The following is a 27,110-nucleotide window of genomic DNA, read 5'->3' on the forward strand; positions in this document are numbered from 1 at the left end:
CCATCACTGTACCTCACTTCCAGGATAGTACCATCACTGTACCACACTTCCAGGACAGTACCATCACTGTATCACACTTCCAGCACAGTACCATCACTGTATCACACTTCCAGCACAGTACCATCACTGTACCACACTTCCAAGACAGTACCATCACTGTACCACACTTCCAGGACAGTACCATCACTGTACCACACTTCCAGGACAGTACCATCACTGTACCACACTTCCAGGACAGTACCACCACTGTACCACACTTCCAGGACAGTACCACCATTGTACCACATAGGCAACAACACTATACAAGTGGTACACTGTGGTACCCAGGACAGTACGCTGCAGTGGTAAACTGTGGTACCCAGGACGGTACACTGTGGTACCCACGACAGCACACTACAGTGCTACAATGTGGTACCCAGGACGGCACACTGCAGCGATACACTGCATTACCCAGGACAGTACACTGCAGTGGTACACTGTGGTACCCAGGACAGTACACTGCAGTACCCAGGACGGCACACTGCAGTGGTACACTGTGGTACCCAGGACAGATCACTGCAGTACCCAGGAAGGTACACTGCAGTACTCAAGAGGGTACACTGCAGTACCCAAGAGGGTACACTGCAGCACCCAGGAGGGTACACTGCAGCACCCAGGAGGGTACACTGCAGTACCCAGGAGGGTGCACTGCAATACCCAGGAGGGTACACTGCAGTACCCAGGAGGGTACACTGCAGTACCCAGGAGGGTACACTGCAGCACCCAGGAGGGTACACTGCAGCACCCAGGAGGGTACACTGCAGTGCCCAGGAGGGTGCACTGCAGTACCCAGGAGGGTGCACTGCAGTACCCAGGAGGGTACACTGCAGCACCCAGGAGGGTACACTGCAGTACCCAGGAGGGTACAATGGTACACAGAGTAGCACGGTACACCCACCATTCAGAAGCAACCAGTGGGAACTGCACCTCTTCTCTGTACGACGCACAGCCCTGAACTTGAAGTCTCAGGGTCAGGGTGGGTGAGGGGTGGGCTGGTGGTGGGCTAGGGGTGGGCTGGTGGTGGGCTGGGGGTGGGCTAGTGGTGGATTAGGGGGGCAGGGCCCCGTGTGGGTTGGTGAGGGTATGCTGGGGGATGTTGGGGGTGGGTTAGGGGATGGTTGTTGGGTAGGGGTGGGCAAGGGTGGGCCCGGGTGGGCCAGGGGGATCGGGGGTGGGTAATGCCGGAGTATCGTACCTCTGGCAACCTGACTGTAGTTGTCGCACCTGTGTGAATGATGGGGTGAATGATGGGGTGAATGATGGGGTGAATGATGGGGTGAATGATGGTGTGAATGATGGGGTGAATGATGGGGTGAATAATGGGGTGAATGAAGGGGTGAATGAAGGGGTGAATGAAGGGGTGAATGAAGGGGTGAATGATGGGGTGAATGATGGGGTGAATGAAGGGGTGAATGAAGGGGTGAATGAAGGGGTGAATGATGGGGTGGATGATGGGGTGAATGATGGGGTGAATGATGGGGTAAATGGAGTGAATGAAGGGGTGTATGATGGGGTGAATGATGGGGTGAATGATGGGGTGATGGAGTGAATGAAAGGGTGAATGATGGGGTGAATGAAGGGGTGTATGATGGGGTGAATGAAGGGGTGAATGATGGGGTGAATGAAGGGGTGTATGATGGGGTGAATGAAGGGGGTGAATGATGGGGTGAATGATGGGGTGAATGAAGGGGTGTATGATGGGGTGAATGAAGGGGGTGAATGATGGGGTGAAAGAAGGGGTGTATGATGGGGTGAATGAAGGGGGTGAATGATGGGGTGAATGATGGGGTGAATGATGGGGTGAATGATGGGGTGAATGAAGGGGAGAATGATGGGGTGAATGATGGGGTTAATGAAGGGGTGTATGATGGGGTGAATGATGGGGTGAATGATGGGGTGAATGACGGGGTGATTGAAGGGGTGAATGATGGGGTGAATGATGGGGTGATTGAGGGGGTGAATGATGGGGTGTATGATGGGGTGAATGATGGGGTGAATGAAGGGGTGATTGAAGAGGTGAATGATGGGGTGAATGATGGGGGTGAATGATGGGGTGAATGATGGGGTGAATGATGGGGTGAATGATGGGGTGAATGATGGGGTGAATGAAGGGGTGAATGATGGGGTGAAAGATGGGGGTGAATGATGGGGTGAATGAATGAATGATGGGGTGAATGAATGGGGGTGAATGATGGGGTGAATGATGGGGGAATGAATAATGGGGTGAATGAAGGGGTGAATGATGGGGTGAATGATGGGGGAATGTGAATGATGAATGAAGGGGTGAATGATGAATGAAGGGGTGAATGATGGGGTGAATGATGGGGTGAATGATGGGTGTGATGGGGTGAATGATGGGGTGAATGAAGGGGTGAATGATGTATGATGGGGTGAATGAAGGGGTGAATGATGGGGTGAACGAAGGGGTGAATGATGGGGTGAATGATGGGGTGAATGATGGGGGTGAATGATGAATGAGGGGTGAATGATGGGGTGAATGATGGGGTGAATGATGGGGTGAATGATGGGGTGAATGAAGGGGTGAATGATGGGGTTGAATGATGGGGGTGAATGATGGGGTGAATGATGGGGTGAATGAATGAATGAAGGGGTGAATGATGGGGGTGAATGATGGGGTGAATGAAGGGGTGAATGATGGGGTGAATGATGGGGTGAATGATGGGGGTGAATGATGGGGGTGAATGATGGGGTGAATGATGGGGGTGAATGAAGGGGTGAATGATGGGGTGAATGAAGGGGTGAATGATGGGGTGAATGATGGGGTGAATGATGGGGTGAATGAATGATGGGGTGAATGATGAATGTGTGAATGATGATGGGGTGAATGAATGATGTGAATGATGGGGTGAATGATGTGTGTGAATGATGGGGTGAATGACGGGGTGAATGATGGGGTGAATGATGGGGTGAATGAAGGGGTGATTGAAGGGGTGAATGAAGGGGTGAATGATGGGGTGAATGATGGGGTGAATGATGTGAATGACGGGGTGAATGACGGGGTGAATGACGGGGTGAATGACGGGGTGAATGACGGGGTGAATGATGGGGTGAATGATGGGTGAATGATGGGTGAATGGTGTCCACAGATGCATCTTCTGCTATTTTTCTCTCCCTCCCTCATTCACTCTACGTCTCTCTCCCTCACTCTCCCTCCCTCCCTCCCTCACTCTCCCTCCCTCACTCTCACTTCTAGCCTGTGGGTAATTAGCAGGCAAGGTGAAGCTGTGTGTGTGTGTGTGTGTGTGTGTGTGTGTTTGTGTGTGTGTGTGTGTGTTAACATAAGAAAGAAGGAACACTGCAGAAGGCCTACTGGCCAATGCGAGGCAGGTCCAAGTCTCCTACCGGCTTAAGTCAATGCCCCAACCTAGTCAGGGCAGGTCACAATCACTGAAGGAAGGAACACGGCAACTGATCTAGTAGCACAAGCTAGTCAGGTCCAACTCACACCCACCCACACCCACTCATGTATTTATCTAACCTATTTTTAAAACTACACAACTTTTTAGCCTCAATAACTGTACTCGGGAGTTTGTTCCACTCATCCACAACTCTATTACCAAACCAGTACTTTCCTATATCCTTCCTGAATTTGAATTTTTCCAATTTAAAACCATTGCTGCGAGTCCTGTCTAGGCTAGATATTTTCAGCACGTTATTTACATCCCCTTTATTTATTCCTGTCTTCCATTTATACACCTCAATCATATCCCCCCTAATTCTACGCCTTTCTAGAGAGTGCAGATTCAGGGCCTCAGTCTATCCTCATAGGGAAGGTTTCTGATACATGGGATCATCTCTGTCATCCTCCTTTGTACGTTTTCCAGAGCATTTATATCCATTTTGTAATACGGTGACCAGAACTGAGCAGCATAATCTAAATGAGGTCTAACCAAGGATATATAGAGTTGAAGAACAACCTGAGGACTCCTATTATTTATGCTTCTAGATATGAAGTCAAGGATTCTGTTAGCTTTATTGCGAACACTTATGCACTGTTGTCTTGGTTTCAGATTACTGCTAACCAGAACTCCTAAATCTTTTTCGCAATCCGTAATATTAAGATCGACATTATTTAGTTTATATGTGGCATGATTATTGTCCTGTCCAACATTCAGAACTTTGCATTTGTCTATATTAAACTGCATCTGCCACTTCTCCGACCACTGCATCAGTCTATTCAAATCTTCCGGGAGTGCTCTAATGTCCTCGTCAGAATGAATTCGACAGCCTATTTTGGTGTCATCAGCAAACTTGCTGATGTCGCTATTTATGCCCTCATCTATGTCGTTTATGTAGATTGTGAACAGCAGGGGGCCCAACACTGACCCCTGTGGAACACCGCTCGTGACGCTTCCCCACTCTGATTTCTCCCCATTTATGCAAACTCTCTGCTGCCTATTTGTCAACCATGCCTCTATCCAGGAAAAAAAATTCTCTTATTCCATGTGCCTTAATTTTCCTCAATAGTCTCTGGTGTGGGACCCTGTCAAAAGCCTTACTGAAGTCCATATACACAATATCATATTCATTACCATGATCTACCTCCTCAAATACCTTAGTGAAAAAAGTTAATAAATTCGTAAGGCAGGAACGCCCCTTTGTAAAACCATGCTGAGATTCGTTGATTAATTTGTGCTTTTCAAGGTGGCTACGAACTGCCTCGGCAATTATTGATTCCATAAATTTTCCCACTATGGAGGTTAGGCTTATTGGTCTATAGTTCGAAGCTAAGGACCTGTCACCTGTTTTGAAAATAGGCATCACATTTGCCATTTTCCACTTATCTGGCACCATGCCAGTTTGTAGTGATATGTTGAAAAGATTAGCCAAAGGTTTGCTAAGCTCCTCTTTACATTACTTTAGAACCCTTGCATACAGTTCATCAGGGCCTGGGGATTTGTTAGGTTTTAATTTATCTATTTGCCTAAGGACCATGTCACTTGTGACCCTAATCGTGCACAGTTTATTATCGTCCTGTTCTACATAATTTATCATTACTGGAATATCGCTGGTATCCTCCTGTGTAAAAACTGAGAGGAAGTATGTGTTAAAAATTCTACACATTTCCTTATCACTGTCAGTGAGCTGACCCGAGGAACTTTTGAGTGGGCCTATCTTGTCCCTGATCTTACTTCTGTATACCTGAAAGAATCCTTTTGGGTTAGTCTTCGATTCTCTTGCAACTTTAACCTCATAATCTCTTTTTGCTTTTCTAATTCCCTTTTTTATTTCTCTCTTTAACTGAATATATCGATTTCTTAATTGCACCTCTCCTCTTTTGATTTGCCTATATATGCCTCTCTTTTGACCAATGAGATGTTTTAATCTATTGCTAATACATTTAGGATCATTTTTGCTTGATCTGATTTTCTTATTTGGAACATAATTTGACTGAGCAGCTAGAACTATGCCCTGGAAAACGTCATATCGGCAAGCATCACCACCTACCTGACCCTTAGTCAGGTCATTCCAGTTCAGCCCACCCAAGTAATTTTTCAGTCCTATGAAATCAGCCAAGCGGAAGTCAGGGACAGAGACTTGATTGCCATTATTAGGGGAATTCCATGATATATTAAAACTGAGTGATTTGTGATCACTTTCCCCAAGCTCATCATTAACCTCAAGATTATTAATTAGTGTTTCCCTACTGGCAAGAACCAAGTCAAGGAGGTTATTTCCCCTAGTAGGCTCTGTCACAAACTGTTTTAAAAAACAATCCAGGATCGTATCAAGAAAGTCACCTGACTCTAAATTTCCTGTCAAATTGCTCCAGTCAATCTGTCTATAGTTGAAATCTCCCATTAGCACAACATTTTCGTATGTAGATGCCTTACGAATTTCGTCCCATAGAAGTTTACTGCACTCCCTATCAAGATTTGGGGCCCTGTAAATCACACCCAAAATTAGTTTTTCTCGGCCCTCGAGAAGCTGTAACCAAACAGATTCAGTGGCTGACGCTTCTAATTTAATATCTTGTCTTACACAACAATTTAAGATTTTTTTGTGTGTGTTTGTGTTTGTGTGTGTTGTGTGTGTGTGTGTGTGTGTTGTGTTGTGTTTGTGTGTGTGTGTTGTTTGTGTGTGTGTGTGTTGTTTGTGTGTGTGTGTGTGTGTGTGTGTGTGTGTGTGTGTGTGTGTGTGTGTGTGTTGTGTTTGTGTGTGTGTGTGTTTGTGTGTGTTATGTTTGTGTGTGCGTGTGTGTGTGTTTGTGTGTGTATTTGTGTGTGCTGTGTTTGTGTGTGTGTGTTGTTTGTGTGTGTGTATTTGTGTTGTGTTTGTGTGTGTGTGTTGTTTGTGTGTGTGTGTATTTGTGTTGTGTTTGTGTGTGTGTGTGTGTGTTTGTGTGGTGTGTGTGTGTGTTGTGTTTGTGTGTGTGTATTTGTGTGTTGTGTGTGTGTTGTTTGTGTGTCTGTGTTTGAGTGTGTGTTTGTGTGTGTCTGTATTTGTGTGTTTGTGTGTGTGTGTGTGTGTGTGTACTCATACACACACAAAACACACACTCACTCAAACAGGTCAGGTCATCGTATCATCACAAAGGTCACACTAGGTCAAGGTCACAGTCTGGAGATTATTGAAAACTAGAGTGACCTGACCTGACCCGGAACTAGAGGTCAACGCCTCGACCTGACTATATATATAGTCACTACCTGACTACGAGGTCACCTACAACACTAATAGATCACCTACACTACTAGGTCACCTACACTACTAGGTCACCTACACTACTAGGTCACCTACACTACTAGGTCACCTACACTACTAGGTCACCTACACTACTAGGTCACCTACACTACTAGGTCACTACACTACAAACACTACAAACAACACAAACACTACAAACAACACAAACACTACAAACAACACAAACACTACAAACAACACTACAAACAACACAAACACTACAAACAACACTACAAACAACACAAACACTACAAACAACACAAACACTACAAACAACACTACAAACAACACAAACACTACAAACAACACAAACACTACAAACAACACAAACACTACAAACACAAACACTACAAACACAAACACTACAAACACAAACACTACAAACAACACAAACACTACAAACAACACAAACACTACAAACAACACTAAAAACAACACTACAAACAACACAAACAACACTACAAACAACACTACAAACAACACAAACAACACTACAAACAACACAAACACTACAAACAACACTATAAACAACACAAACACTACAAACAACGCAAACACTACAAACAACACAAACAACACTACAAACACAAACAACACTACAAACACAAACAACACTACAAACACTACAAACAACACAAACACTACAAACAACACTATAAACAACACAAACACTACAAACAACGCAAACACTACAAACAACACAAACACTACAAACAACACAATACAAACAACACAAACAATACAAACACTACAAACAACACAAACAATACAAACAACACAAACAACACAAACAACACAAACAATACAAACAATACAAACAATACAAACACAAACAATACAAACACTACAAACAACACAAACACTACAAACAACACAAACAATACAAACAACACAAACAATACAAACAACACAAACAATACAAACAATACAAACAACACAAACAATACAAACAACACAAACAATACAAACAATACAAACACAAACAATACAAACACAAACAACACAAACACTACAAACAACACAAACACTACAAACAACACAAACACTACAAACAACACAAACACTACAAACAACACAAACACTACAAACAACACAAACACTACAAACAACACAAACACTACAAACAACACAAACACTACAAACAACACAAACAATACAAACAATACAAACAACACAAACAATACAAACACTACAAACAACACAAACAATACAAACAACACAAACAATACAAACACTACAAACAATACAAACACTACAAACAATACAAACAACACAATACAAACAATACAAACAACAGAATACAAACACTACAAACAATACAAACACTACAAACAACACAAACAATACAAACACTACAAACAACACAAACACTACAAACAACACAAACACTACAAACAACACAAACAATACAAACAACACAAACACTACAAACAACACAAACACTACAAACAACACAAACACTACAAACAACACAAACACTACAAACACTACAAACAACACAAACACTACAAACAACACAAACACTACAAACAACACAAACACTACAAACAACACAAACACTACAAACAACACTACAAACAACACAAACACTACAAACAACACAAACAATACAAACACAAACACTACAAACAACACAAACACTACAAACAACACAAACACTACAAACAATACAAACAACACAAACACTACAAACACTACAAACAACACAAACAACACAAACAACACAAACAATACAAACAACACAAACACTACAAACAACACTACAAACAACACTACAAACACTACAAACAACACAAACAACACAAACACTACAAACAACACAAACAATACAAACACTACAAACAACACAATACAAACACTACAAACAACACAAACACTACAAACACTACAAACAACACAAACAACACAAACAACACAAACACTACAAACAACACAAACACTACAAACAACACAAACACTACAAACAACAACACAAACACTACAAACAACACAAACACTACAAACAACAACACAAACACTACAAACAACACAAACAACATAACACATCCAGACACAGCTGTGTGAGAGTTGAACCTGCCTAGCATGGACCAGTAGACCTTCATCCTTCTTACGTTCTTTAACTTCTTACGTTCTTTAACTTCTTACGTTCTTTAACTTCTTACGTTCTTTAACTTCTTACGTTCTTTTACGTTCTTAAACGTTCTTATACCTTCTTACAGGTTCTAACGTTCTTACGTTCTTGTACGTTTTTGTACGTTCTTACACGTTCTTACGTTATTATACGTTCTTACACGTTCTTACACGTTTTTCTACGTTCTCTTACGTTCTTACACGTTCTTCTGCGTTCTTGTACGTTCTGGTGGGCAGTAAGGGGTTATTGTGCCCTGGGTATCTTATCAAAGTCTAGAATTTTGATTTAGAAAAGATATCTAAATTTGTGTGGGGAGATAGACAGTGCAGTGACTGATAGCAGTGTTACCTGAGTTATCACTGCTGATAGCAGGCTATCAGTCAGCAGTGTTCTCTCTCTGCTGCTAGGTGAACAATGCTAGGTGAACAATGCTAGGTGAATAATGCTAGGTGAACAATGCTAGATGAACAATGCTAGGTGAACAATGCTAGGTGAACAATGCTAGGTGAATAATGCTAGGTGAACAATGCTAGGTGAACAATGCTAGGTGAATAATGCTAGGTGAACAATGCTAGGTGAACAATGCTAGGTGAACAATGCTGTGTTCAATGCTAGGTGAACAATGCTAGGTGAACAATGTTAGGTGAAGAATGCTATGTGAAGAATGCTAGGTGAACAATGATAGGTGAACAATGCTAGGTGAACAATGCTAGGTGTTCAGTGCAGGTGTTCCAGGATAGGTGAACAATGCTAGGTGTTCAATGCTAGGTATTCAATGCTATGTTTTCGAGGCTAGGTGAACAATGCTGGGTGTTCAATACTAGGTGTTCAGTTCTAGGTGTTAGAGGCTAGGTGGTCAACACTAGGTGTTCAATGCTTGTTCGATGCTAGGTATTCAATGCTAGGTGTTCAGAGCTAGGTGTTCAGTGCTAGGTGTTCAGTGCTTGGTGTAAATTGCTGGCTAGACAGATACTGCAAGGAACTTGCAATCCCATTCATTGACAACTGGAACAACTTTTATGGCAAACATGATATGTATGCCAGGGATGGGGTACATCTCTCTGGGGCTGGGGTGGTAGCACTTGCAGACTCGATTGAGAAGGCCATTGGTGAAATGCCTATGATTTTAAACTGATGGAAGATAGAGGTATGGGTGTGTGTGGGAAGCAAGCAGGTTGCAACACTAGGGTTGGAAACAGTAAATGTACAAAAGGCATTCAGCATGAAGTTATAAATAAAGACAATAGATCAGGTTAGCAAACAAAGGGGGACAGCAGAGGACAGCAAGGGACTAGCTCCCTTAAGGTTTACTATACTAATAGTAGGAGTGTAAGAAATAAGATAGATGAGCTAAGATTAATTGCAAGTGCAGGAAACATAGATATTATTGCTATAACAGAGACCTGGCTCAATCTGAAAGATAGAGAGATGCCCTCTGAATGTCACATACAAGGCTATAAATTATTCCACACTGACAGGGTCAACAGGAAAGGTGGTGGAGTAGCGATGTATGTCAGAGACAATTTAAATTGTTGTGTTAGACAAGATATTAAATTAGAAGCGTCAGCCACTGAATCTGTTTGGTTACAGCTTCTCGAGGGCCGAGAAAAACTAATTTTGGGTGTGATTTACAGGGCCCCAAATCTTGATAGGGAGTGCAGTAAACTTCTATGGGACGAAATTCGTAAGGCATCTACATACGAAAATGTTGTGCTAGTGGGAGACTTCAACTATAGACAGATTGACTGGAGCAATTTGACAGGAAATTTAGAGTCAGGTGACTTTCTTGATACGATCCAGGATTGTTTTTTAAAACAGTTTGTGACAGATCCAACTAGGGGAAATAACCTCCTTGACTTGGTTCTTGCCAGTAGGGAAACACTAATTAATAATCTTGAGGTTAATGATGAGCTTGGGGAAAGTGATCACAAATCACTCAGTTTTAATATATCATGGAATTCCCCTAATAATGGCAATCAAGTCTCTGTCCCTGACTTTCGCTTGGCTGATTTCATAGGACTGAAAAATTACTTAGGTGGGCTGAACTGGAATGACCTGACTAAGGGTCAGGTAGGTGGTGATGGTTGCCGATATGATGCTTTCCAGGGCATAGTTCTAGCTGCTCAGTCAAATTATGTTCCAAATAGGGAAATCAGATCAAACAAAAATGATCCTAAATGGATGAACAATAGATTAAAATATCTGATTGGTCAAAAGAGAGGCATATATAGGCAAATCAAAAGAGGAGAGGGGCAATTAAGAAATCGATATATTCAGTTAAAGAGAGAAATAAAAAAGGGAATTAGAAAAGCAAAAAGAGATTATGAGGTTAAAGTTGCAAGAGAATCGAAGACTAACCCAAAAGGATTCTTTCAGGTATACAGAAGTAAGATCAGGGACAAGATAGGCCCACTCAAAAGTTCCTCGGGTCAGCTCACTGACAGTGATAAGGAAATGTGTAGAATTTTTAACACATACTTCCTCTCAGTTTTTACACAGGAGGATACCAGCGATATTCCAGTAATGATAAATTATGTAGAACAGGACGATAATGAACTGTGCACGATTAGGGTCACAAGTGACATGGTCCTTAGGCAAATAGATAAATTAAAACCTAACAAATCCCCAGGCCCTGATGAACTGTATGCAAGGGTTCTAAAGTAATGTAAAGAGGAGCTTAGCAAACCTTTGGCTAATCTTTTCAACATATCACTACAAACTGGCATGGTGCCAGATAAGTGGAAAATGGCAAATGTGATACCTATTTTTAAAGCAGGTGACAGGTCCTTAGCTTCGAACTATAGACCAGTAAGCCTAACCTCCATAGTGGGAAAATTTATGGAATCAATAATTGCCGAGGCAGTTCGTAGCCACCTTGAAAAGCATAAATTAATCAACGAATCTCAGCATGGTTTTACAAAGGGGCGTTCCTGCCTTACGAATTTATTAACTTTTTTCACTAAGGTATTTGAGGAGGTAGATCACGGTAATGAATATGATATTGTGTATATGGACTTCAGTAAGGCTTTTGACAGGGTCCCACATCAGAGACTATTGAGGAAAATTAAAGCACATGGAATAGGAGGAGAAATTTTTTCCTGGATAGAGGCATGGTTGACAAATAGGCAGCAGAGAGTTTGCATAAATGGGGAGAAATCAGAGTGGGGAAGCGTCACGAGCGGTGTTCCACAGGGGTCAGTGTTGGGCCCCCTGCTGTTCACAATCTACATAAACGACATAGATGAGGGCATAAAGAGCGACATCGGCAAGTTTGCCGATGACACCAAAATAGGCCGTCGAATTCATTCTGACTAGGACATTAGAGCACTCCAGGAAGATTTGAATAGACTGATGTAGTGGTCGGAGAAGTGGCAGATGCAGTTTAATATAGACATGCAAAGTTCTAAATGTTGGACAGGACAATAACCATGCCACATATAAATTAAATAATGTAGATCTTAATATTACGGATTGCGAAAAAGATTTAGGAGTTCTGGTTAGCAGTAAACTGAAACCAAGACAACAGTGCATAAGTGTTCGCAATAAAGCTAATAGAATCCTTGGCTTCATATCAAGAAGCATAAATAATAGGAGTCCTCAGGTTGTTCTTCAACTCTATACATCCTTGGTTAGGCCTCATTTAGATTATGCTGCACAGTTTTGGTCACCGTATTACAGAATGGATATAAATTCTCTGGAAAATGTACAAAGGAGGATGACAAAGTTGATCCCATGTATCAGAAACCTTCCCTATGAGGATAGACTAAGGGCCCTGAATCTGCACTCTCTAGAAAGGCGTAGAATTAGGGGGGATATGATTGAGGTGTATAAATGGAAGACAGGAATAAATAAAGGGGATGTAAATAGTGTGCTGAAAATATCTAGCCTAGACAGGACTCGCAGCAATGGTTTTAAGTTGGAAAAATTCAGATTCAGGAAGGATATAGGAAAGTACTGGTTTGGTAATAGAGTTGTGGATGAGTGGAACCAACTCCCGAGTACAGTTATAGAGGCCAGAACGTTGTGTAGCTTTAAAAATAGGTTGGATAAATACATGAGTGGATGTGGGTGGGTGTGAGTTAGACCTGACTAGCTTGTGCTACCAGGTCGGTTGCCGTGTTCCTCCCTTAAGTCAATGTGACCTGACCTGACTAGGTTGGGTGCATTGGCTTAAGCCGGTAGGAGACTTGGACCTGCCTCGCATGGGCCAGTAGGCCTTCTGCAGTGTTCTTTCGTTCTTATGTTCTTATGTTCTTATGCTATGGAAACAATGCTAAGTGAATAAAATTTTCACTCTGAGAAGATATATTAACTGTAGATGAACTGTCGTACTGATTAACACACACACACACACACACACACACACACACACACACACACACACACACACACACGTACGTATAGTATGCAAAGTCATTGAGAAGATTGTCAGGAGAGGAGTGGCGGAGCACCTTGAAAGGAATGAGCAAATCTACTGGAGTTCTACGACAAGGTACCAGCAGTATGACAGGAGAGAGAGAGAGAGAAAGAGAGAGAGAGAGAGAGAGAGAGAGAGAGAGAGAGAGAGAGAGAGAGAGAGAGAGAGAGAGACTGGTACAAAACTAGAGGAACAGGCAGGAATAATAGGGAAAGTACAGCAATGGATCAGGGAATACTAGACAGGAAGGAAACAAGTGTTGGTACATGATGAAGTGTCAGAGTGGGCACATGTGTCGTGTGGGGTTCCACAAGGATCAGTCCTAGGTCCATTGCTGTTTCTTGTATATTTGTATGACATGATTGGAGGAATAGATTCACCTGGTGATGTGAAAATAATGAAAATATAAGCGCATGAGAATCGTATAGGATTACGAAGGGATCTGGACACACTTCAAGTGCATTCCGACAACTGGAGTTCAACCCCACCAAGTACAAAGTCATGAAGCTTGTGGAAGGGCAAAGAACACAGCAGACGGAGTACAGGCTAGAGGGTCAAAGTCGACAAACCTCACATAAGGGAAAAGATCTTGGGGTGAGCATTATACCAAGCACATCTCCTAATGCACACATCAACCATATAACTTCTGCAGCATATGGGCGCCTGGCAAACCTAAGAACAGCGTTCCGACATGTAAGGAGTCAGTCACGATACTGTACACCGTGTACGTCAGGCCCATACTGGAGTATGCAGCACCAATACGGAACCCACACCTGGTCAAGCACGTCAGTAAATTTGAGAAAGTGCAAAGTTTGCAACAAGACTAGTCCCGGAGCTACGGTGTCTGTCCTACGAGAAGAGGTAAAGGAACTCAGCCTGTTGACACTAGAAGATAGAAGGGATGGGTGACATGATAACGAAATATAAAATACTGATAAAATAACATAAAATAGTGAAAGGAATTGACATAGTGGAGAGGAACGGAACAGAATTTTTCAGAGATTGGATTCAGAAACAAGGGGACACAGCAACAAGGACACAACAACATGGGGACACAGCAACATGAGGACACAGCAACATGGGGACACAAATACAAGGGGACACAGCAACAAGGGGACACAGCAACAAGGGGACACAGCAACAAGGGGACACAGCAGCAAGGGGACACAGCAACAAGGGGACACAGCAACAAGGGGACACAGCAACATAGGGACACAGCAACATGGGGACACAGCAGCAAGGGGACACAGCAACATGGGGACACAAATACAAGGGGACACAAATACAAGGGGACACAGCAACATAGGGACACAGCAACAAGGGAACACAGCAACATGGGGACACAGCAACATGAGGACACAGCAACATGGGGACACAAATACAAGGGGACACAGCAACATAGGGACACAGCAACATGGGGACACAGCAACAAGGGAACACAGCAACATGGGGACACAGCAACATGAGGACACAGCAACATGGGGACACAAGTACAAGGGGACACAGCAACAAGGGGACACAGACACAGCAACAAGGGGACACAGCAGCAAGGGGACACAGCAACAAGGGGACACAGCAACAAGGGGACACAGCAGCAAGGGGACACAGCAACAAGGGGACACAGCAACAAGGGGACACAGCAACAAGGGGACACAGCAGCAAGGGGACACAGCAACAAGGGGACACAGCAACAAGGGGACACAGCAGCAAGGGGACACAGCAACAAGGGGACACAGCAACAAGGGGACACAGCAACATGGGGACACAGCAGCAAGGGGACACAGCAACATGGGGACACAGCAACATAGGGACACAGCAACATAGGGACACAGCAACAAGGGAACACAGCAACATGGGGACACAGCAACATGGGGACACAGCAACAAGGGGACACAGCAGCAAGGGGACACATCAACAAGGGGACACAGCAGCAAGGGGACACAGCAACATGGGGACACAGCAACATGGGGACACAGCAACATGGGGACACAGCAACATGGGGACACAGCAGCAAGGGGACACAGCAACATGGGGACACAGCAACATGGGGACACAGCAACATAGGGACACAGCAACAAGGACACAGCAACAAGGGAACACAGCAACATGAGGACACAGCAACATGGGGACACAAATACAAGGGGACACAGCAACATGGGGACACAGCAGCAAGGGGACAAGCAACATGGGGACACAAATACAAGGGGACACAGCAACATAGGGACACAGCAACATAGGGACACAGCAACAAGGACACAGCAACAAGGGAACACAGCAACATGAGGACACAGCAACATGGGGACACAAATACAAGGGGACACAGCAACAAGGGAACACAGCAACATGGGGACACAACAACATGGGGACACAAATACAAGGGGACACAGCAACAAGGGGACACAGCAGCAAGGGGACACAGCAACATGGGGACACAGCAACATGGGGACACAGCAACATAGGGACACAGCAACATGGGGACACAGCAACATGGGGACACAACAGCAAGGGGACACAGCAACATGGGGACACAGCAACAAGGGGACACAGCAACAAGGGGACACAGCAGCAAGGGGACACAGCAACATGGGGACACAGCAACAAGGGGACACAGCAACATGGGGACACAGCAACAAGGGGACACAGCAACAAGGGGACACAGCAACAAGGGGACACAGCAACATAGGGACACAGCAACATGGGGCACAGCAACATAGGGACACAGCAACATGGGACACAGCAGCAAGGGGACACAGCAACATGGGGACACAAATACAAGGGGACACAGCAACAAGGGGACACAGCAACAAGGGGACACAGCAACAAGGGGACACAGCAACATAGGGACACAGCAACATGGGGACACAGCAGCAAGGGGACACAGCAACATGGGGACACAAACACAAGGGGACACAGCAACATGGGGACACAAACACAAGGGGACACAGCAGCAAGGGGACACAGCAACCAGTGGTCACAATTGGAAGTTGAAGAATTAGATGCCTCAATTCAAGGCAGGGTAAACTGCTGACCTGGAGAATGTACAGAGAACTTTCACGTCACACATAAGTTCGATACAACACCTAAATTACTGGGAACGGTTGAAGGTCCTTGATTTGTATTCCCTGGAACGCAGGCGAGAGAGATACATGATAATATACACATGCACACGAAAATCACTCCCTATGAAAGCAAAAGACTCGGCAGGAGATGCAACATGGTAGGAGATGCAACATGGTAGGAGATGCAACATGGTAGGAGATGCAACATGGCAGGAGATGCAACATGGTAGGAGATGCAACATGGCAGAAGATGCAACATGGTAGAAGATGCAACATGGTAGGAGATGCAACATGGCAGGAGATGCAACATGGCAGGAGATGCAACATGGCAGGAGATGCAACATGGCAGGAGATGCAACATGGCAGGAGATGCAACATGGTAGGAGATGCAACATGGCAGGAGATGCAACATGGCAGGAGATGCAACATGGCAGGAGATGCAACATGGCAGGAGATGCAACATGGCAGGAGATGCAACTTGGCAGAAGATGCAACATGGCAGGAGATGCAACATGGCTGGAGATGCAACATGGCAGGAGATGCAACATGGCAGGAGATGCAACATTCCCCCAATAAAAAGCAGGGGCACCACGAGTACACTGAGACAACACAATAAGTGTCAGGGGCCCAAGACTGTTCAACTGCCTCCCAGCATACATAAGGGGGATTACAAATAGACCCCTGGCTGTCTTCAAGACCCCTGGCTGTCTTCAAGACCCCTGGCTGTCTTCAAGACCCCTGGCTGTCTTCAAGACCCTTGGCTGTCTTCGAGACCCCTGGCTGTCTTCGAGACCCCTGACTGTCTTCAAGACCCCTGGCTGTCTTCAAGACCCCTGGCTGTCTTCAAGACCCCTGGCTGTCTTCAAGACCCCTGGCTGTCTTCAAGACCCCTGACTGTCTTCAAGACCCCTGGCTGTCTTCAAGACCCCTGGCTGTCTTCAAGACCCCTGGCTGTCTTCAAGACCCCTGGCTGTCTTCAAGACCCCCTGTCTTCAAGACCCCTGGTTGTCTTCAAGACCCCTGGCTGTCTTCGAGACCCCTGACTGTCTTCAAGACCCCTGGCTGTCTTCAAGACCCCTGGCTGTCTTCGAGACCCCTGGCTGTCTTCAAGACCCCTGGCTGTCTTCAAGACCCCTGGCTGTCTTCAAGACCCCTGGCTGTCTTCAAGACCCCTGGCTGTCTTCGAGACCCCTGGCTGTCTTCGAGACCCCTGACTGTCTTCAAGACCCCTGACTGTCTTCAAGACCCCTGACTGTCTTCAAGACCCCTGGCTGTCTTCAAGACCCCTGGCTGTCAAGAAGGCACTGGACAGACACCTAAAGTCAGTACCTGACCAGCCGGGCTGTGGTTCCTACGTCGGTTTACGTGCGACCAGCAGCAGCAGTCTGGCTGATCAGACCCTGATCCACTACGAGGCTTGGTCACAGGTCCGCGGGGGCTTTGACCCCTGAAACCCTCTCCAGGTAAACAGGGATGTTAGGAAGTATTTCTTCAGCCATAGAGTTGTCAGGAAGTGGAACAATCTGGAGATTGATGTAGTAGAGGCAGGAACCATACACAGCTTTAAGAAGAGGTATGACCGAACTCTTGAAACAGACAGTGGACCTAGTAGCGACCAGTGAAGAGGTGGGACCAGGAGCTATGAATCAACCCATGTAACCATAACTAGGTGAGTGCGCGCGCGCACACACACGTCTTACGTCTGGCTGACAAACACTTCTCCCTCAACAACAGTAATAATCCCGCAACTTTGAAACATTTACCTCCCCCACAGCCTCCCCCACAACACATTACAAACTTACGTAGCGTGTGTGGGTGATGGTGTGGGTGTGGGTGATGGTGTGGGTGTGTGGGAGCAAAAACATACACTTAAATATATACTCGGGTATAACCTTGAACTTGGTGGGGAAAAATGTCGTCCTGCCAACCATCCTCTTGATACACACCTGCTACGGTGTATGATGTTGTATGATGTTGTATTACCTCTTCTTAAAGCTGTGTATGGATCCTGCCTCCACTACATCACTCTCCAGATTGATCAACTTCCTGACAACTGTGTGGCTGAAGAAATACTTCCTAACATCCCTGTGATTCATCTGAGTCTTCAACTTCCACTTGTGTCCCCTTGTTGATGTGTCCCCTTGTTGATGTGTCCCTTGATGTGTCCCCTTGTTGATGTGTCCCCTTGTTGATGTGTCCCCTTGTTGATGTGTTCCCTTGTTGATGTGTCCCCTTGTTGATGTGTCCCCTTGTTGATGTGTCCCCTTGTTGATGTGTCCCCTTGTTGATGTGTTCCCTTGTTGATGTGTCCCCTTGTTGTGTCCCTTTGTTGATGTGTCCCCTTGTTGTGTCCCTTTGTTGATGTGTCTCCTTGTTGATGTGTCCCTTTGTTGATGTGTCCCCTTGTTGTGTCCCTTTGTTGATGTGTCCCCTTGTTGTGTCCCTTTGTTGATGTGTCCCTTTGTTGATGTGTCCCCTTGTTGTGTCCCTTTGTTGATGTGTCCCCTTGTTGTGTCCCTTTGTTGATGTGTCCCTTTGTTGTGTTCCTTTGTTGATGTGTCCCTTTGTTGATGTGTCCCTTTGTTGATGTGTCCCCTTGTTGATGTGTCCCCTTGTTGATGTGTTCCCTTGTTGATGTGTTCCCTTGTTGATGTGTCCCTTGTTGATGTGTCCCTTGTTGATGTGTCCCTTGTTGATGTGTCCCCTTGTTGATGTGTCCCCTTGTTGATGTGTCCCCTTGTTGATGTGTCCCTTGTTGATGTGTCCCTTGTTGATGTGTCCCTTGTTGATGTGTCCCTTGTTGATGTGTCCCTTGTTGATGTGTCCCCTTGTTGATGTGTCCCCTTGTTGATGTGTCCCCTTGTTGATGTGTCCCCTTGTTGTGTCCCTTTGTTGATGTGTTCCCTTGTTGATGTGTCCCTTTGTTGATGTGTCTCCTTGTTGATGTGTCCCTTTGTTGATGTGTTCCCTTGTTGATGTGTCCCTTTGTTGATGTGTCTCCTTGTTGATGTGTCCCTTTGTTGTGTTCCCTTGTTGATGTGTTCCCTTTGTTGATGTGTCCCTTTGTTGATGTGTCTCCTTGTTGATGTGTCCCCTTGTTGATGTGTCCCCTTGTTGATGTGCCCCTTTGTTGATGTGTCCCTTTGTTGATGTGTTCCCTTGTTGATGTGTCCCCTTGTTGATGTGTCCCCTTGTTGATGTGTCCCTTTGTTGATGTGTTCCCTTGTTGGTGTCCCCTTGTTGATGTGTCCCTTTGTTGATGCGTCACTTTGTTGATGTGTCCCCTTGTTAATGTGTCCCCTTGTTGATGTGTCCCTTTGTTGATGTGTTCCCTTGTTGGTGTCCCCTTGTTGATGTGTCCCTTTGTTGATGTGTCACTTTGTTGATGTGTCCCTTTGTTGATGTGTCCCCTTGTTAATGTGTCCCCTTGTGTCCCTTTGTTGACGTATCCCCTTGTTGTGTCCCCTTGTTGTGTCCCCTTGTTGTGTCCCTTTGTTGTGTCCTCTTGTTGTTGTGTCACGTCTCTGAATCATTCTAGCCCTGTCCACCTTGGCAGTTCCCCTCAGTATTATATATGTCGTTATCATATCCCCCTATTTCTTGTGTCCTCCAGTGTTGCCAGGTCGATTTCCCTTAACCTCTCCTCGTACTACATGCCTCTTAGCTCCGGGACTAGTCGTATTGCAAACCATTGTACTTTCTCCCATATCTTGACGTGCTTGATCAGGTGTGGGTTCCATACTGGTGCTGCATACTCGAATATGGGCCTGACGTACACGATGACAGTGTCATGGTTTGCCAGGCGGCCATATGCTGCAGCAGATATTTGATGTGCGAATCAGGGGACATGCTCGGTATAATGCTCACCCCAAGATCCATTTCCTTAAATGAGGTTTGCAGCCTTTGATCCCCCTAGTCTGTACTCTGTCTCTGGTCCTCTTTGTCCTTCCCCAAGATTCATAACTTTGCAGATTGAAGATTGAGACACTTATGCAGCATATGGGAATCTTTATTCAGGAAACGTTTCGCCTACACAGTAAGAACATAAGAACATAAGAAAGGAGGAACACTGCAGGAGGCCTGCTGGCCCATACTAGGCAGGTCCTTTACAATTCATCCCACTAACAAAACATTTACCCAACCCGATTTTCAATGCTACCCAAGAAATAAGCTCTGATGTGAAAGTCCCACTCAAATCCAACCCTTCCCACTCATGTACTTATCCAACCTAGATTTGAAACTACCCAAAGTCCTAGCCTCAATAACCCAACTAGGTAGACTGTTCCACTCATCAACTACCCTATTTCCAAACCAATACTTTCCTATGTCCTTTCTAAATCTAAACTTATCTAATTTAAATCCATTACTGCGGGTTCTCTCTTGGAGAGACATCCTCAAGACCTTATTAATATCCCCTTTATTAATACCTATCTTCCACTTATACACTTCGATCAGGTCTCCCCTCATTCTTCGTCTAACAAGTGAATGTAACTTAAGAGTCTTCAATCTTTCTTCATAAGGAAGATTTCTGATGCTATGTATTAATTTAGTCATCCTACGCTGAATGTTTTCTAACGAATTTATGTCCATTTTGTAATACGGAGACCAGAACTGAGCTGCATAATCAAGGTGAGGCCTTACTAATGATGTATAAAGCTGCAGTATGACCTCTGGACTTCTGTTGCTTACACTTCTTGATATAAATCCCAGTAATCTATTTGCCTTATTACGTACGCTTAGGCATTGCTGTCTTGGTTTAAGGTTGCTGCTCACCATAACCCCCAAGTCCTTTTCGCAATCTGTATGGCTAAGTTCTACATCATTTAATTTATAAGTACTAGGGTTATGGGCACTCCCAAGCTTCAGAACCTTGCACTTATCTACATTGAACTGCATCTGCCACTTTTCTGACCAAGAATAGAGTTTGTTTAAATCCTCCTGAAGTTCCCTAACATCTACGTTTGAATCAATTATCCTACCTATCTTTGTGTCATCGGCGAATTTGCTCATATCACTAGTAATTCCCTCATCAAGATCATTGATATATATTATAAACAACAACGGGCCCAAGACTGATCCCTGTGGAACGCCACTTGTTACAGATCCCCACTCGGATTTAACCCCATTTATGGACACTCTCTGCTTCCTGTCAGTGAGCCATGACTCGATCCACGAGAGCACTTTTCCCCCAATGCCATGGGCTGCCACTTTCTTTAACAGTCTATGGTGCGGAACTCTATCAAAAGCCTTACTAAAATCTAAGTAAATAATATCAAATTCTTTATTGTGGTCAACAGCCTCAAAAGCTTTACTGAAGAAAGTTAATAAATTAGTTAGACAAGACCGGCCTCTTGTGAATCCATGCTGAGTATCATTAATCAAGCTATGCTTATCGAGATGGCTTCTTATAATCTCAGCTATAATTGACTCTAGTAATTTGCCTACAATTGAGGTCAGGCTTATTGGGCGGTAATTTGACGGTAACGACTTGTCCCCTGTTTTAAAAATAGGAGTTACATTAGCCATCTTCCACATATCAGACACTACACCTGTTTGAAGAGATAAATTAAAAATATTAGTTAATGGTTCACAGAGTTCCATTTTGCATTCCTTAAGAACCCTTGAAAAAACCTCATCAGGACCCGGCGACTTATTTTGCTTCAGTCTGTCTATCTGCCTCACAACCATCTCACTAGTGACTGTGATGTTACATAATTTATCTTCTTCTAGCCCACTGTAAAAATTAATTACTGGAATATTGTTAGTGTCTTCCTGTGTAAAAACTGAGAGAAAATAATTATTTAAAATCAAGCACATTTCATTCTCATTGTCAGTAAGGTGCCCATAGTTATTTTTAAGGGGACCTATCTTATCTCTAACTTTTGTTCTATAGACCTGGAAAAAACTTTTTGGGTTAGTTTTAGAATCCCTAGCAACTTTAATTTCATAGTCCCTTTTAGCTTTTCTTATCCCCTTTTTAATGTCCCTCTTAATGTCAATATACTGATTCATAAGATGACCCTCACCTCTTTTGATACGCCTATAAATTCCTTTCTTATGCCCTAGTAGATATTTGAGCCTATTATTCATCCATTTTGGGTCATTTCTATTTGATCTAATTTCTTTATATGGGATAAACGCTCTTTGAGCAGCATGTATAGTGTTCAGAAAACTGTCATATTGATAGCTCTCTTCGTTACCCCAGTCAACAGATGATAAGTGTTCTTTAAGCCCATCGTAATCTGCTAAGCGAAAATCTGGGACTGTTACTGAGTTATCGCTACTATCGTACTTCCATTCAATGCTAAATGTAATTGATTTGTGGTCGCTAGCACCCAGTTCCTCTGAAATTTCTAAATTATTAACAAGGGATTCATTGTTTGCCATAACTAAGTCAAGCAGGTTATTTCCCCTTGTAGGTTCTGTCACAAACTGCTTCAAAAAACAATCCTGAAATACTTCTAAGAAGTCGTACGATTCTAAATTCCCAGTCAAGAAATTCCAATCAACATGACTAAAGTTAAAGTCTCCTAGAATTACTACATTATCGTGCCTTGTGGCCTTAACAATTTCCTCCCATAGTAGTTTCCCTTGGTCCCTATCTAAGTTAGGGGGACGGTATATCACTCCTAAAATCAGTTTTTCATGCCCCTCTGAAAATTCTATCCAAACAGACTCTGTATGTGTTACTTCAGACTTAATACCCGTTTTTATGCAACAGTTCAAGCGATCTCGGACGTACAATGCCACCCCACCCCCCCTCCCAATACTTCTATCTTCTTGGAACAATTTAAAACCCTGAATATGACATTCCGCAGGCATGTCCCGACTTTTTGAATTAAACCACGTCTCAGTTAAGGCAAATACATCAATGTTACCTACACTAGCAACTAATCTCAACTCGTCCATCTTATTCCTAGCACTACGGCAATTAGCATAATAAACATTGAAAGACTCTCCTTTCTCTTTACCCTTCCTGCTCATTTCTATTTTTCTACTAAACCTATTACCGTCTTTATCACCCAAGGTCCCTGGCTTTTCAATATCTATCTCGTTCTTATTATTACTAGTTCCCCTAGAACTCGTAATATTACTACACTGGGACTTCACTGTTTTCCTGCCAAAACCCATACCACTAACTATTCCTAGTTTAAAGTCCTAACTGCTCCCTCCACTGCAGTTGCCAGTGCTCCCACCCCACACCTAGATAAGTGAACCCCATCCCTAGCATACATGTCATTTCTGCCATAGAAGAGGTCCCAGTTGTCAATGAATGTTACCGCATTTTCCTTACAGTATTTGTCCAGCCAGCAATTGACACCAATTGCCCTGGACAACCATTCACTTCCAACTCCCCTCCTTGGCAAAATACCACATATGAGAGGGTTCCCACCCTTACTTCTAATTATTTCTATTGCTGACCTATACCTGCTAATCAGGTCCTCACTCCTACGTCTGCCAACATCGTTGCCTCCAGCACTGAGACAGATAATAGGATTGCTCCCATTACCTCTCATGATGTCATCCAGACGGCTAACAATATCCTCCATCCCAGCCCCAGGAAAGCAAACTCTCTGTCTCCTACTCCTGTCCTTCAAGCAGAACGCCCTATCCATATACCTAACTTGGCTATCCCCAACAACAACAATATTCTTACCTTCCTTAATGTCTTTCGTCGTGTCGTTCCCAGTAGTCAACTCACATTCGTCGGGTAGCACTGAGAATGTATTGGATGTTTCCACAACAGTTTCCACGGCAGTCTCTTTCTTCTTCATCGTTTCTACCTTTCCATTCGTCTTCTTGATCGTCAACTTCTTTCCCTGCTGTCCAGCCACTGACCAGTTTCCCTTCTTGACCTGAGGACTCAAAACAGGAGGACTACTACGAATCTTCTTGTTCTCCTCGGTCAATCGCCGAATTTCCAAATTCGCCAACCTCAATTCTTCCTTAAGCTGTTGGTAAAGTTGCTCGATGGAGGGCATCTTGCTTCAATTCTAGAGAGCGCGCAAACAGGTCTTCACAGAGCCAAGTACACGTCAACACTGCGCAAATGCCAACTCAATCAGGAGCTACTGCGCAGCACGTCCGCACGGCCCAATAGCGATGCGAACATCTCTCCAGTCTTCTGTTACCTTGTCTTAGAACTCTAGATTTTTGACACAGGATTTTTCATCCCTGAAGCCTTGCTGATTTTCATGTATGAGACCCGTCCTTTGTATGTGCTCCACCTCTCTTCCTCTGATAATCTATTCCACTACTTTACATAATATAAACCATACCACGGGCGGGGATAGAACCCGCGATCAGATAATCTCAAAACTCCAGACCGTCGCGTTAGCCACTGTCTGGAGTTTTAAGACACTCTGATCGCGGGTTCTATCCCCGCCCGTGGTATGGTGCAATCGTGTCATTACGATTTCGTGAATCATTTTACATAATATACATGTCAGTGACACTGGTCTATAGTTTAATGTTATGTATTTGTCTCCTTAAAAACTGGGCCTACATTTGTTGTCTTCCTTGCTGCTGCACCCTACTGCCTCTACTGGAAGTATTTTTGTCTTCATTGTGAATATTTCTTTAAATCTTGCACTAAACACTTCACATACTTCCTGGTCGATCCCTGTGAGCTCCCCTCCTTCCTTCCTCAACCAGAATATTTGGTCCTTAACTGTTGTTTTCCTCCTGATGTGACACTATAACTTTGGTTCAGATTTGGCTTTGGATGCTGTGTCATTCTCATACTGCCCCTGAACCTCTTTCTCATCACTGCATATTAATTATTAGTTTCTAGTTCTTTAGCTCAGATCTTTGTTTTCTTGAGTTCCTTGCCTTCTATACATTTTCCATGATCTACCACACTTGGCTTTGGCCTCCAGGTAAACCATGGGCTCACTCATTTTTTCTATTTCCCCCTTGGTAACAGAAAAGAGTGAGTGTTCACTTGCTCCATTTCACTTACTCTCTCCCTCTAGTTCTCTTTCCCACTGCACTTCATGCAGGAACTGCCTCATACTTGTGAAGTCCTCATTTTTGAAATTTGGCTTCTCCCGTCCTTCTCTTGCTGCTTCACTTTCCACTGTTAACTCTACGAGGTATTCAAAACTCAGCAGCACATGATCACTAGAACCATGGGCTCTATCGTGTGTAATGTCCTCTCTCTGAACTGTTCAAGGTGAATGCAAGGTCCAGCCTTGCTGGAACATCCTCTCTCCACTCTGGTTGTGTCCCTAACATGTTGGTGCATGAAGTTTTCCAGTACCATCTCCAGCATCTTAGCCTTCCATGTATCTGGTCCCCCATATGGCTCTACGTTTTCTCAGTCAATCTTGTGGTTGAAATCCCCCATGACGAGTAACTTTGTCTTACCCATGTGGGCTAGTGTATCCACTAGCTAGTGTATCCACAATTGCTCTATTACTCTTGTCTTGGTGTATTGCTCTTCAGTGGTGGGTTGTACATCACTATCATCACCTATAGACCCCCAGTCTGAAGTGTTCCTACTATGAAGTCATCTGCTTTCCCTCTCTCCATTCCTCCCATCTTCTCAAAACCCCACTGGTTTTTGATGAGCAGTGCTGCTACTCCTACCTTCCCTCTGTTCCCTCTATCTTTCCTCAGGATCTGATATCCATTTTGAAAGATTGCATATATCATCCCCGTGAGCTTTGTGAGTGCTAAGATGTCTGGGGATGCCTCAGTGATTCGTTCTTGCCACTCCTCAGTCTTGTTACACCATCTGCATTTGTGTACCAGTACTGAATTTTGGGAGGAGGGAGGGGTTGGTGCAGACTGGGGTGTGTGGGAGGCAGGGCAGGATATTATGAAAGGCTGCTGTGATGGTGGCATTAGTGCTTTGGTGGGAGGAAACTGTGGAGTGTGGCTTGTTTCTGGTTATTGTGTTTGGTTGGTATGGGGTGGTAGGGGTTGAGTGGGTTCTATGAACATTTGTGTTTGGCGTTCCAATGAGGCTCAGTTTTACTATCTGTCGATGCCTGCCCTGTCTCTTTCCTTGCACTGGTGTCTAACTTCCATAGTCATTCTTTTTGTGCTCTCTCACAGACGAGGTACACTTGCTGATATTCTTGGGAGTTCTTTAACTGTAGTTTCTATTGTAGTATCCTGTTCCACACCACTTCTGTCTTGACTGTCAGTTTGAGAGATTTTTTTCCCTCAAGTACCCCAAAGTTTGTGAAAATTTGTTACCTGGGACATGTCCTCCTCTCCTGTTATTATTCTTGTTATTCTCTCCTGTTATTATTCTTCCCATTTCTTTTCCCTCCATATCTCTGGATTTGATTCAGGCATTTCCTTTGTTTCTGTTATCTTCTGGACACCCCAATGGCCTGATATTTCTTCTGCAAGGGACCTTTTAGCTCCTTCACCTCCTTCATCCCCCTCTTTATCCTCTGATGCTCTTGTTTCCATCACCTTGCTCCTTTCAGTTCTCATCTTTATTTCCTAGTTCAGCACTTCCAGTTCTTCCTTCAGGCTCTGCATCTTAGCCTCTGCAGCTACATCTCATAACTCTCACTTCTTAATCTCTTCAGATATCTTCTCCACCATTGTACTGCTAAAATCATTTAGCCTTTTCTCCAGTTGTTACATTTCACTCGAGATTTTCTGCCCATTCTTCCTTCTCAGAAGAGCCATCCTTGGTTCCCTTGCCTCTACGTCCTCCCTTCTGAGATCCCTCTTGTCTTATCATGTTAGGATGCTCTAGCAATCTACAGTCTGCAAACTTTGTGTAGAGATGTGTGTG

The 27,110-nt window shown here is 44.2% G+C and overlaps 1 protein-coding gene across 5 annotated transcripts in view; it reads right to left on the reverse strand.

Annotated features, from left to right (window-relative positions):
- LOC128704971 (PR domain zinc finger protein 1-like) overlaps positions 1 to 27,110 on the reverse strand; it is a 114,284-nt gene that overhangs the window by 47,280 nt on the left and 39,894 nt on the right. The window contains exon 1 of one of the 5 annotated variants that reach the window (XM_070105112.1): positions 938 to 1,002. The exons of the other annotated variants lie outside the window; for them this stretch is intronic. The gene's annotated coding sequence lies outside the window, so the exon portion shown is untranslated. Of the gene's footprint in view, positions 1 to 937; positions 1,003 to 27,110 lie in introns of those variants that run through there. 5 annotated transcript variants of the gene reach the window in all.

This window comes from Cherax quadricarinatus, chromosome 97 (assembly GCF_038502225.1).
Source record: "Cherax quadricarinatus isolate ZL_2023a chromosome 97, ASM3850222v1, whole genome shotgun sequence".
NCBI classification, from domain to species: Eukaryota; Metazoa; Arthropoda; class Malacostraca; order Decapoda; family Parastacidae; genus Cherax; species Cherax quadricarinatus.